General features: G+C 59.9%; 1 non-coding gene across 1 annotated transcript; it reads left to right on the top strand.

The window, feature by feature from the left end:
* Positions 1–10,672: 10,672 nt before the first annotated feature.
* On the top strand, positions 10,673–10,791 carry LOC131860916 (5S ribosomal RNA). Its single transcript, XR_009359999.1, has one exon. It is a non-coding gene; the product is annotated as a 5S ribosomal RNA (ribosomal RNA).
* The last annotated feature ends 2,203 nt before the right edge of the window (positions 10,792–12,994 follow it).

Here is a 12,994-nt window from a genome sequence, read left to right on the forward strand (position 1 = left end):
CGACTACCAGTGCCAACCCCTTATCCCGCGATGCGTCCGATACACAGAAGGTTGCAAGGCGGCCGAGGAGCCTCACCGCATAGCAATCGGGGGTGCGAGGCGACGGATGCGGCGAGATGGCCCCAATGGCTAGACGGAAGAGGCTTCAGGGCCGCCTCGGAATGGTCCGAGCATCGGACGCGCTTGGGGCGACTACCAGTGACAACCCCTTATCCCGCGATGCGTCCGATACGAAGACGGTTCCAAGGCGGCCGAGGAGCCTCACCGCATAGCAATCGGGGGTGCGAGGCGACGGATGGCCCCAACGGCTAGACGGAAGAGGCTTCAGGGCCGCCTCGGAATGGTCCAAGCATCGGACGCGCTTGGGGCGACTACCAGTGACAACCCCTTATCCCGCGATGCGTCCGATTCGAAGATGGTTCCAAAGCGGCCGAGGAGCATCACCGCATAGCAATCGGGGTGCGAGGTGGGGGATGCGGCGAGATGGCCCCAACGGCTAGACGGAAGAGGCTGCAGGGCCGCCTCGGAATAGTCCAAGCATCGGACGCGCTTGGGGCGACTACCAGTGACAACCCCTTATCCTGCGATGCGTCCGATACGAAGATAGTTCCAAGGCGGTCGAGGAGCCTCACCGCATAGCAATCGGGGTGCGAGGTGGGGGATGCGGCGAGATGGCCCAAACGGCTAGACGAAAGAGGCTGCAGGGCCGCCTCGGAATAGTCCAAGCATCGGACGCGCTTGGGGCGACTACCAGTGACAACCCCTTATCCCGCGATGCGTCCGATACGAAGATAGTTCCAAGGTGGCCCAGGAGCCTCACCGCATAGCAATCCGGGTGCAAGGGGGGGGATGCGGCGAGATGGCCCCAACGGCTAGACGGAAGAGGCCACAGGGCCGCCTCGAAATAGTCCAAGCATCGGAGCCTCACCGCATAGCAATCCGGGTGCAAGGGGGGGGATGCGGCGAGATGGCCCCAACGGCTAGACGGAGGAGGCCACAGGGCCGCCTCGGAATAGTCCAAGCATCGGACGCGCTTGGGGCGACTACCAGTGACAACCCCTTATCCCGCGATGCGTCCGATACGAAGATAGTTCCAAGGCGGCCGAGGAGCCTCACCGCATAGCAATCGGGGTGCGAGGTGGGGGATGCGGCGAGATGGCCCCAACGGCTAGACGGAAGAGGCTGCAGGGCCGCCTCGGAATAGTCCAAGCATCGGACGCGCTTGGGGCGACTACCAGTGACAACCCCTTATCCCGCGATGCGTCCGATACGAAGATAGTTCCAAGGCGGCCGAGGAGCCTCACCGCATAGCAATCGGGGTGCGAGGTGGGGGATGCGGCGAGATGGCCCCAACGGCTAGACGGAAGAGGCTGCAGGGCCGCCTCGGAATAGTCCAAGCATCGGACGTGCTTGGGGCGACTACCAGTGACAACCCCTTATCTCGCGATGCGTCCGATACGAAGATAGTTCCAAGGCGGCCGAGGAGCCTCACCGCATAGCAATCGGGGTGCGAGGTGGGGGATGCGGCGAGATGGCCCCAACGGCTAGACGGAAGAGGCCACAGGGCCGCCTCGGAATAGTCCAAGCATCGGACGCAGCTTGGGGCGACTACCAGTGACAACCCCTTATCCCGCGATGCGTCCGATACGAAGATAGTTCCAAGGCGGCCGAGGAGCCTCACCGCATAGCAATCGGGGTGCGAGGTGGGGGATGCGGCGAGATGGCCCCAACGGTTAGACGAAAGAGGCTGCAGGGCCGCCTCGGAATAGTCCAAGCATCGGACGCGCTTGGGGCGACTACCAGTGACAACCCCTTATCCCGCGATGCGTCCGATACGAAGATAGTTCCCAGGCGGCCGAGGAGCCTCACCGCATAGCAATCGGGGTGCGAGGCGAGGGATGCGGCGAGATGGCCCCAAAGGCTAGACGGAAGAGGCTGCAGGGCCGCCTCGGAATAGTCCAAGCATCGGACGCGCTTGGGGTGACTACCACTGCCAACCCCTTATCCCGCGATGCGTCCGATACGAAGATAGTTCCGAGGCAGCCGAGGAGGTGGGGGATGCGGCGAGATGGCCCCAACGGCTAGACGGAAGAGGCTGCAGGGCCGCCTCGGAATAGTCCAAGCATCGGACGTCCTTGGGGCGACTACCAGTGACAACCCCTTATCCCGCGATGCGTCCGATACGAAGATAGTTCCCAGGCGGCCGAGGAGCCTCACTGCATAGCAATCGGGGTGCGAGGTGAGGGATGCGGCGAGATGGCCCCAAAGGCTAGACGGAAGAGGCTGCAGGGCCGCCTCGGAACAGTCCAAGCATCGGACGCGCTTGGGGCGACTACCACTGCCAACCCCTTATCCCGCGATGCGTCCGATACACAGATAGTTCCGAGGCAGCCGAGGAGGTGGGGGATGCGGCGAGATGGCCCCAACGGCTAGACGGAAGAGGCTGCAGGGCCGCCTCGGAATAGTCCAAGCATCGGACGCGCTTGGGGCGACTACCAGTGACAACCCCTTATCCCGCGATGCGTCCGATACGAAGATAGTTCCCAGGCGGCCGATGAGCCTCACCGCATAGCAATCGGGGTGCGAGGCGAGGGATGCGGCGAGATGGCCCCAAAGGCTACACGGAAGAGGCTGCAGGGCCGCCTCGGAATAGTCCAAGCATCGGACGCGCTTGGGGCGACTACCACTGCCAACCCCTTATCCCGCGATGCGTCCGATACACAGATAGTTCCGAGGCGGCCGAGGAGCCTCACAGCATAGCAATCGTGGTGCGAGGTGGGGGATGCGGCGAGATGGCCCCAACGGCTGACGAAAGAGGCTTCAGGGCCGCCTCGGAATGGTCCAAGCATCGGACGCGCTTGGGGCGACTACCACTGCCAACCCCTTATCCCGCGATGCGTCCGATACACAGATAGTTCCGAGGCGGTCGAGGAGCCTCACAGCATAGCAATCGGGGTGCGAGGCGAGGGATGCGGCGAGAAAGCCCCAACGGCTAGAGGGAAGAGGCTTCAGGTCCGCCTCGGAATGGTCCAAGCATCGGACGCGCTTGGGGCGACTACCAGTGACAACCCCTTATCCCGCGACGCGTCCGATACACAGATAGTTCCAAGGCGGCCGAGGAGCCTCACCGCATAGCAATCGGGGTGCGAGGCGAGGGATGCGGCGAGAAGGACCCAACGGCTAGACGGAAGAGGCTTCAGGGCCGCCTCGGAATGGTCCAAGCATCGGACGCGCTTGGGGCGACTACCAGTGACAACCCCTTATCCCGCGACGCGTCCGATACACAGATAGTTCCAAGGCGGCCGAGGAGCCTCACCGCATAGCAATCGGGGTGCGAGGCGAGGGATGCGGCGAGAAGGACCCAACGGCTAGACGGAAGAGGCTTCAGGGCCGCCTCGGAATGGTCCAAGCATCGGACGCGCTTGGGGCGACTACCAGTGACAACCCCTTATCCCGCGACGCGTCTGATACACAGATAGTTCCAAGGCGGCCGAGGAGCCTCACCGCATAGCAATCGGGGTGCGAGGCGAGGGATGCGGCGAGAAGGACCCAACGGCTAGACGGAAGAGGCTTCAGGGCCGCCTCGGAATGGTCCAAGCATCGGACGCGCTTGGGGCGACTACCAGTGACAACCCCTTATCCCGCGACGCGTCCGATACACAGATAGTTCCAAGGCGGCCGAGGAGCCTCACCGCATAGCAATCGGGGTGCGAGGCGAGGGATGCGGCGAGAAGGACCCAACGGCTAGACGGAAGAGGCTTCAGGGCCGCCTCGGAATGGTCCAAGCATCGGACGCGCTTGGGGCGACTACCAGTGACAACCCCTTATCCCGCGACGCGTCCGATACACAGATAGTTCCAAGGCGGCCGAGGAGCCTCACCGCATAGCAATCGGGGTGCGAGGCGAGGGATGCGGCGAGAAGGACCCAACGGCTAGACGGAAGAGGCTTCAGGGCCGCCTCGGAATGGTCCAAGCATCGGACGCGCTTGGGGCGACTACCGTTGCCAACCCCTTATCCCGCGATGCGTCTGATACACAGATAGTTCCGAGGCGGCCGAGGAGCCTCACCGCATAGCAATCGGGTTGCGAGGCAGATTATTGGGAAGGGAACCCCCTGGGATGCGGCTCAAGCAGTGCCCAAAGGGACTGGAATGCGGAATCACATCGAGAGACCCAAATGCTATACGAGGGCTCAAATCGAATTATCGATTTGGCCACGACATGGACGCATCGGAACGACTACCTTTGCCGAACCACTCGCAATTGCATCCATACCGAAACCAATAGACATTTCCGTTAGAGCCCTCGCATAGCATTCGGGAATCTCGCATGCCCCTCTAAATCGACCAATGCTGGCGCTCAATGAAAATCCGAGCGCTACCACCGTTCGAGCGCCAGCATTGGTCGAGTTAGAGGGGCACGGGGGAGAATGCTCCAGTCAACACCTCCCCTATATAAGTTATTTGTCCGATTCTCGCACAACCGTAGTCTGCCTCGTCGAATCAAACAACGGTCCCAGATTCCGACTTCCGTTCCGTAGAGACCCAAAAGCTAGATGGAGGCTCGCAAGAAAGAGAGTCGGCACATAGCAATCAGGTTTCTCGAACGTTTAGGGACCGAGCTCACTTGCGGATAGGGCAAAATCTGCCAAGCAACCCAAAAGCTAGACGGGGGCTCGAATCGAATCGCCTAGGCGGCCACAACAACGACGTGTTAGATCGACTACCAGTGCCAAACCATTCAGCAAGACTAGTTTGTGTCGAGGCCGGATAGAGATTCTCAGAGAGCGCCCGCATAGCATTTAGGAGACCTGCCGCGTCCCTCACACTCGACAAATGGTGGTGCACGTTTATAAATCCGAGCGATCCCAACCCTTTCAAGCACCAACATCGGTCGAGATAGAGGGGCACGGAGGGGGCTGCGTGAGACAACACAGTCCCCTATATAAGTTATTTGTCCGATTCTCACACATCCGAAGAATGGTCATCAAATCGGACAACAGCCCAAACTTCCGACTTCCGTCCCAGAAAGCCCAAGAGCTATCTAAAACGTTCATGGCCGGAACTCGATCGCGGCTATACCAGTCCGCCAAGCAACCCAAAAGCTAGACTGGAGCTCTAGTTGAATCACCTCTGTGGCCACTGCAAGGACGTGTTGGAGCGACTACCATTGCCGAACCATTCCGCAGGTCGAGTCCATACCAAGGCCGCATAGAGATTCACGATGAGCTCCTGCATAGCAATCAGGAGACTTGCCGTGTCCATCACAATCGATAAATCCTGGTGCAAGATTTTTGCATCCGAGCTCTCCAACCAGTAGAGCACCAGCATCAATCGACATAAACGGGCACGGGGGGAGGATGCTCGAGAACACTACCTCCCCTATATAAGTTATTTGTCCGATTCTCAAGCAGCCGAAGTCTGGTCATCGAATCGGGTCAAAGACCACAACTTCCGACTTTACCCACAATGCAAGTCATCGAATCGAACATCGGCCCCCGAGTCGGACTCCATGCGTATGTCAGGTCATCGGACCCAAATTCTGCCTTCCTGCGCATGGCGGGCCATCAATATCAACTCGGTCATCGGACCCAAACTCCGCCTTTCTGCGTATGGCACGCCTTCAAATCGGTCATCGGACCCAAATTCCGCCTTCCTATGCATGGCGGGCCATCAACATCAACTCGGTCATCGGACCCAAATTCCGCCTTTCTGCGCATGGCACGCCATCAACTCGGTCATCGGACCCAAATTCCGCCTTCCTGCGCATGGCAGGTCATCGGACACAAATTCAGACCTCGCGAATATGCATACGTATCGAATCGGTCATCGGACCCAACTTCCGACTTCATCCATACTGTAGGGTCTCTGAGGTTGGCGCGGTGCGCTCAACCCGGGGAGTCGACCCATCGAAGCATACACCTCCCCTATATAAGCTATTTGTCCGATTCCCACACCTGTGTAGTTTGCACCTCTGACCAGGACATCGACCCCAACTTCCGAACTCGACTGCAACGACGGCACCAGCGCCTTGGTGCGCACCTTGCGACGCACAGTCCCAACATTCGCCTTCCTGCACATGGCAGGTCATCGGACCCAAATTCCGACCTCGCGAGTATGCCTACATATCGAATCGGTCATCGGACCCAACTTCCGACTTCATCCATACCGTAGGGTCTTTGAGGTTGGCGCGGTGCGCTCAACCCGGGGAGTCGACCCAACGAAGCATACACCTCCCCTATATAAGCTATTTGTCCGATTCCCACACCTGTGTAGTTTGCACCTCCGATCAGGACATCGACCCCAACTTCCGAACTCGCCTGCAACGACCGAACCAGCGCCTTGGTGCGCACCTTGCAACGCACAGTGCCAACATTCGCCTTCCTCAACATGGCAGGTCATCGGACCCAAATTCCGACCTCGCGAGTATGCCTACATATCGAATCGGTCATCGGACCCAACTTCCGACTTCATCCATACCGTAGGGTCTTTGAGGTTGGCGCGGTGCGCTCAACCCGGGGAGTCGACCCAACGAAGCATACACCTCCCCTATATAAGCTATTTGTCCGATTCCCACACCTGTGTAGCTTGCACCTCCGATCAGGACATCGACCCCAACTTCCGAACTCGACTAAAAAGACCGCACCAGCGCCTTGGTGTGCACCTTGCAACGCACAGTGCCAACATTCGCCTTCCTACACATGGCAGGTCATCGGACCCAAATTCCGACCTCATGAGCATACCTACTAATCGAATCGGTCATCGGACCCAACTTCCGACTTCATCCATACCGTAGGGTCTTTGAGGTTGGCGCGGTGCGCTCAACCTGGGGAGTCGACCCATCGAAGCATACACCTCCCCTATATAAGCTATTTGTCCGATTCCGACACCTGTGTAGTTTGCACCTCCGCTCAGGACATCGACCCCAACTTCCGAACTCGCCTGCAACGACCGAACCAGCGCCTTGGTGCGCACCAAAAGTGCGCACTTTTGGTGCGCACCAAAAGTGCGCACTTTTGGTGCGCACCAAAAGTGCGCACTTTTGGAGGGCACTTTTTGGAGGGCACTTTTCTGCGCTCCAAAGGTGCGCACTTTTGGAGGGCACTTTTTGGAGGGCACTTTTCTGCGCTCCAAAGGTGCGCACTTTTGGAGGGCACTTTTTGGAGGGCACTTTTCTGCGCTCCAAAGGTGCGCACTTTTGGAGGGCACTTTTTGGAGGGCACTTTTCTGCGCTCCAAAGGTGCGCACTTTTGGAGGGCACTTTTTGGAGGGCACTTTTCTGCGCTCCAAAGGTGCGCACTTTTGGAGGGCACTTTTTGGAGGGCACTTTTCTGCGCTCCAAAGGTGCGCACTTTTGGAGGGCACTTTTTGGAGGGCACTTTTCTGCGCTCCAAAGGTGCGCACTTTTGGAGGGCACTTTTTGGAGGGCACTTTTCTGCGCTCCAAAGGTGCGCACTTTTGGAGGGCACTTTTTGGAGGGCACTTTTCTGCGCTCCAAAGGTGCGCACTTTTGGAGGGCACTTTTGTGCACTCCAAAGGTGCGCACTTTTGGAGGGCACTTTTCCTGCGCTCCAAAGGTGCACACCTAGGTGAGCACCTTCGACCACACCTTGTAGCACACCAAACTCTGACTTTCGACTTCATCCGCAATGCAGGGTCTTTGAGGTTGGCGCAATGCGCACAACCAGGGGAGTCGACCCATCAAACCCAACACCTCCCCTATATAAGCTATTTGTCTGATTCTCATACATGCGTAGCCTGCAAGAGCAATTAGGACATCGACCCCAACTTTCGGCTTCTAAACGAAAACAAGGTCTTTGAGGTTGGCGCAGTGCGCACAACCAGGGGAGTCAACCCACCGAATGCAACACCTCCCCTATATAAGCTATTTGTCTGATTCTCATACATGCGTAGACTGCAGCAATGATTAGGACATCCACCCCAACTTTTGACTTCTTAAACAAGACAGGGTCTTTGAAGTTGGTGCAGTGCACACAACCAGGGGAGTCGACCCATCAAACGCAACACCTCCCCTATATAAAGCTATTTGTCCGATTCTCATACGTGTAGTCTGCAGCAGCGATTACGACATCGACCCCAACTTCCGAATTCGTTTGCATTGACCGCACCAAAGGTGCGCGCCTTGGTGTGCACCCTGGAGTGCACTTTGGTGCTCACCTCGGTGCACACTTTGGTGTGCACCAAAGGTGCGCACCTTGGAGCGCACCAAAGGTGTACACTTTGGAGCGCACCACATAGGGTCTTTGAGAGGTTGGCGCAGTGCGCACACCAAGGTGGGTGTTGAGGTGCGTGCCGAGGTGGGTGGGTGCTAGGGTGCGCTCCATGGTGGGTGCCAGGGTGGGTGCGTGCTAGGGTGGATTCCAAAGAGGGTCATAGGGTGGGTGCCAAGGTGGGTTGGTGATATAGTGGGTTCAAAGGTGGGTACTAGGGTGGGTTCCAAGGTGGGTCACAAGTTGGGTGCCAGGATGCGTGGGTGTTAGGTTGGGTGCCAAGGTGGGCTCCTGCGTGGGTGGGTGCTAGGGTGGGTTTCAAGGTGGACGCGAGGGCGGGTGCCAAGGTGGGTAACAAGTTGGGTGTTAGGATGGGTGAGTGCTAGAGTGGGTGCCAAGGTGGGTGGGTGCTAAGGTGGATGCCAAGGTGGTTCACAGGGTGGGTGGGTTCTAGGGTGAGTTCCAAGGTGGGTCACAGGTTCAGTGCTAGGGTGGGTGTCAAGGCGGGTGTCGAGGTGCCTGGGTGCTAGGGTGTGGATGCCAATGTGGGTCATAGGGTGGGTACTAGGGTGGGCTGCAATGTGGGTGCCAAGGTGGGTAACATGCTCGGTGGGTTCTAAATTGGGTGCCAGGGTGGGTGTGCACCCACCTTGCCCGAGGTGGGTGCCAAGGTGCCAGTGTGGGTGGGTGCTAAGGTGGATGCCAAGGTGGGTGAGAAGGTGGGTGATAGGTTGAGTGGTAGGATGGGTGGGTGCCAAGATGGGTCACAGGGTGGGTGCAAGGGTGGGTAGGTGCTAGGGTTGGTGTCAGGGTGGGTGGGTGCTAGGTTGGGTTCCAAGGTGGGTGCGAGGGTGAGTGTCAAGGTGGGTCACAGGTTAGGTGCTAGGATGGGTGAGTGCTAGGGTGCAAAGGTGCCAGGGTGGGTGCTAGGATGGGTCGATGCTAGGGTGAGTGGCAAGGTGGGTCCACAAGTGTCAAGGTGGGTGCCGAGGTGGGTGCCAAGTTGGGTTCCAAGGTGGGTGCCAACGTGGGTGCTAGGGTGCGTGGGTTAAAGGGTGTGTCACAACGTGGGTGCCAGGATGGGTGCGCACCCACACTGGCCAAGACGGGTGCAAGGTTGGGTTCCAAGCCCGGTCACAGGCTGGGTGCTAGGATGGGTGGGTGCCAAGGTGGGCACCAGGGTGGGTGCACCCACCCTGGCCAAGGTGGGTCACGGGGTGGGTCCTAGGGTGGGTAACGGGGTGGGTACTAAGGTGCGTGCCAAGGTGGGTCATAGGGTGGGTGCCAAGGTGGGCACCAGGGTGGGTGTGCACCAACCCTAGCCAGGGTAGGTCACGGGGTGGTTGTCGGGGTGGGCTTCAAGGAGCCAAGGTGGGTGGCAAGTAGCCAAGTTGCGTGCCAAGGTGGGTGTCGGGGTGGGTGCCAAGGATCCAAGGTGGGTGCCAAGGAACCAAGGTGGGTGTCTGGGTGGGTGCCGAGGTGGGAGCCAGGGTGGGTCCCAAGGTGAGTGCAAAGGTGGGTGCCAGGGTCAAGGTGAGTGCCAATGTGGGTTCCAAGGTGCCAGGGTCAGGGTGAGTGCCAATGTGGGTTCAAAGGTGCTAAGTTGGGTGCGAGGTTGGGTGTGAGGGTGGGTGGGTGCCAAGGTGTGCTAGGTGGAAGCCCGGGTGGGTCGGCATCCCATGGGTGTCGAGTTGGGTGCCTGATGGGTGCTTCTTGTCAAGTTTTAGTCGTCGGGACTCATTTCGAGCCTTAGAGGTCGTTTCTTGTCCGGTTGCCCTGTCTTCGACCTGGGAACCCAATTTTGGTCCTCGGGTCCCATTTTTTTTTGTCTCGCATCCCACTTTTGGCCTGTGGCCTTTTCGGGGTCGATTCTCGTTTTGGGCATCAGAGCATGTTTCTTCTCCTAAAACCCAATATTTGTTTATTAAGTCTCGGAACACATTTTTGTTCTCGTGGACCCATCATGGGTCTTGGAACGCATTTGTGGTCCTTGGGTCCCATTTTGCATCCCGAAACTTGTGTTTTGGTGCTTGATCCCTATTTTGGGTGCCCACCTTGCACCAAGTGCGCACCCGGGGCAAACCGAGCGCCTTGGTGCACCGGGGCAAGATCGAGCGTGCACCCGAGGCGCCCCGAACATGCACCAAGGTGCACTCGGCCCACATGTGAGCGCAGGTCGTTGCGCCCGAGGTGGTGTGTGGGCACCGCGTTGCAGACGGGACACTGCACGCACACGACGCCCCGTCCAGGTGCACGCACGTAGGCCGGGCCGGGTGCACACCCGATGCCCTAGCAAGGTGCGTGCACCCGGGCAGGGCTCACACTTGGCGAACGGGGCGCACTTCGCGAGGGAGGGTGTGCACCTCGACGGGGGTGGGTGGCCGGGGTGGATTCGCACGTGGGTCGCGGTTTGCTAAGTACACACTGCGACAAGCTCATAACGGGTGCGATCATACCAGCGTTAGTGCACCGGATCCCATCAGAACTCCGCAGTTAAGCGCGCTTGGGCCGGAGTAGTACTGGGATGGGTGACCTCCCGGGAAGTCCCGGTGTTGCACCCTTTTTTAGTTTTTCGCCGGGCGTCGCAATGCTATTTGAATTAACCTTTTGCCCGTTTGCGTTCTCGTCGGGGCCGGGCCGGGCCGGGGTGCGTTGCCCGCACTACCGCGCGCGCCGGGGCGACACCGAGCGCGCACCCGAGGCGCCCCGAGCACACAGGCCACGGTGCAACCCGGGCGTTGTGCGCGCACCCCGGTGCGCCCGAGGTGCTGCGCGCGCACCCAGGTGAAATCGGTGTGCACCTCGGCCAGTGCGCGCTCGGTCGAGTCGCGCACGTTGGCCAAGGTGCACGGTGATGTTTCTTACTCTAAGGTTCCGCACCAGACGCCCGGGACAGGTGAGCGAAGCTGGGCGGGGCCGGGTGCGCGCCCGGGGCAGGTGCACGCAGCTGGAGAGAGCTTTGGAGCGCACCAGAGGTGCGCACCTTGGAGCACACTTCGGAGCGCACCAATGATGCGCTCCATTCAAAAGTTTCCTGAAAAGGCAAAAAAAGTTGAGATTATAGAATTTCCCACTTGAGAGATTGTAAAAAAAAAAAATTTAAAATGAAGGAAACGCGGGTGCCAAGGTGTGCGCGCCCGGGTGCGCAGCCCAGCCAAGGTGTGCGCACCAAGGCGCCCACCCTGGCGAAGGTGCACGCAAGGTGCGCACCCGAGGCAAACCGGACAATTAACCCAACTTTCGACTTCGCGCGCACCTGCGCACCTTGGAGCGCACTTCGGAGCGCTCCTTGGTGCGCACCAATCTTGGGCACCTCGGAGTGCACCATGGCGCCCACCAAGGTGCGCACCCGGGGCAAACCGAGCTTCGACTTCGTGCGCACCTTGGAGGCGCCCACCAAGGTGCGCAGCCCAGCCAAGGCGTGCGCATCAAGGTGCGCACCCGGGGCAAACCGAGCTCCGACTTCGTACGCACCATGGAGCGCACAAAAGGTGCGCAACCCAGCCAAGGTGTGCGCACCCCGGGCAAACCGAGCTCCGAATCGTGCGCACCAGAGGTGCACGCCATCGTGCGCACCTTGGAGCACACTTCGGAGCCCTCCTTGGTGCGCACCGATGTTGCGCACCTCGGAGCGCACCCGGGGAAAACAATGCAATTAACCCGACTTTTGACTTCGTGCGCACCTCGAAGCGCTCTCGGGTTCGCACCTCGGAGCACACCGAGGTGCGCACCTTTGATGCGCTGCCTTCACCAATTTCCAGAAAAGGCAAGAAAACATTGAGAAGGTGTGCGCACCGAGGTGCCCACCCTGGCGAAGGTGCACGCGAGGTGCGCACCCGGGGCAAACCGGGCTCCGACTTCGTGCACGCCATGCTGCGCACCTTGGAGGGCCATGGTGCGCACCTTGGAGCAAACTTCGGAGCGCTCAATGGTGCCCAACCCAGCCAAGGTGCCCACCGCGGCGAAGGTGCACGCGAGGTGCGCACCCGGGGCAAACCGGGCTCCGACTTCGTGCACGCCGCACCTTGGAGCACACTTCGGAGCGCTCCTTGGTGCGCACCAGGGCGCGCAAACCAGCCGAGGTGCCCACCCCGGCGAAGGTGCACGCGAGGTGCGCACCCGGGGCAAACCGGGCTCCGACTTCGTGCACGCCATGGTGCGCACCCGGGGCAAACCGGACTCCGACTTCGTGCAGGCCGCACCTTGGAGCACACTTCGGAGCGCTCCTTGGTGCGCACCATGGTGCCCACCAGGGCGCGCAACCCAGCCAAGGTCTGCACACCAAGGTGCCCACCCCGGCGAAGGTGCACGCGAGGTGCGCACCCGGGGCAAACCGGGCTCCGACTTCGTGCACGCCATGGTGCCCACCGCGGCGAAGGTGCACGCGAGGTGCGCACCCGGGGCAAACCGGGCTCCGACTTCGTGCACGGCGCACCTTGGAGCACACTTCGGAGCGCTCCTTGGTGCGCACCATGGTGCCCACCAGGGCGCGCAACCCAGCCAAGGTGTGCGCACCAAGGTGCACGCGAGGTGCGCACCCGGGGCAAACCGGGGTCCGACTTCGTGCACGCCGCACCTTGGAGCACACATCGGGGCGCTCCCGGGTTCGCACCGTGGTGGGCACCTCGGAGCACACCAAGGTGGGCAGCGAGGTGCGCACCTTTGATGCGATGCCTTCAATAATTTCCATAAAAGGCAAAAAAAAACGAGATTTTAAAATTTCCGTTTTGAAAGATAGTGAAAAAAAGGGAATGCTGGTGCCAT

This window comes from Cryptomeria japonica, unplaced genomic scaffold, assembly GCF_030272615.1.
Source record: "Cryptomeria japonica unplaced genomic scaffold, Sugi_1.0 HiC_scaffold_20, whole genome shotgun sequence".
In the NCBI taxonomy this organism is placed as follows: Eukaryota; Viridiplantae; Streptophyta; class Pinopsida; order Cupressales; family Cupressaceae; genus Cryptomeria; species Cryptomeria japonica.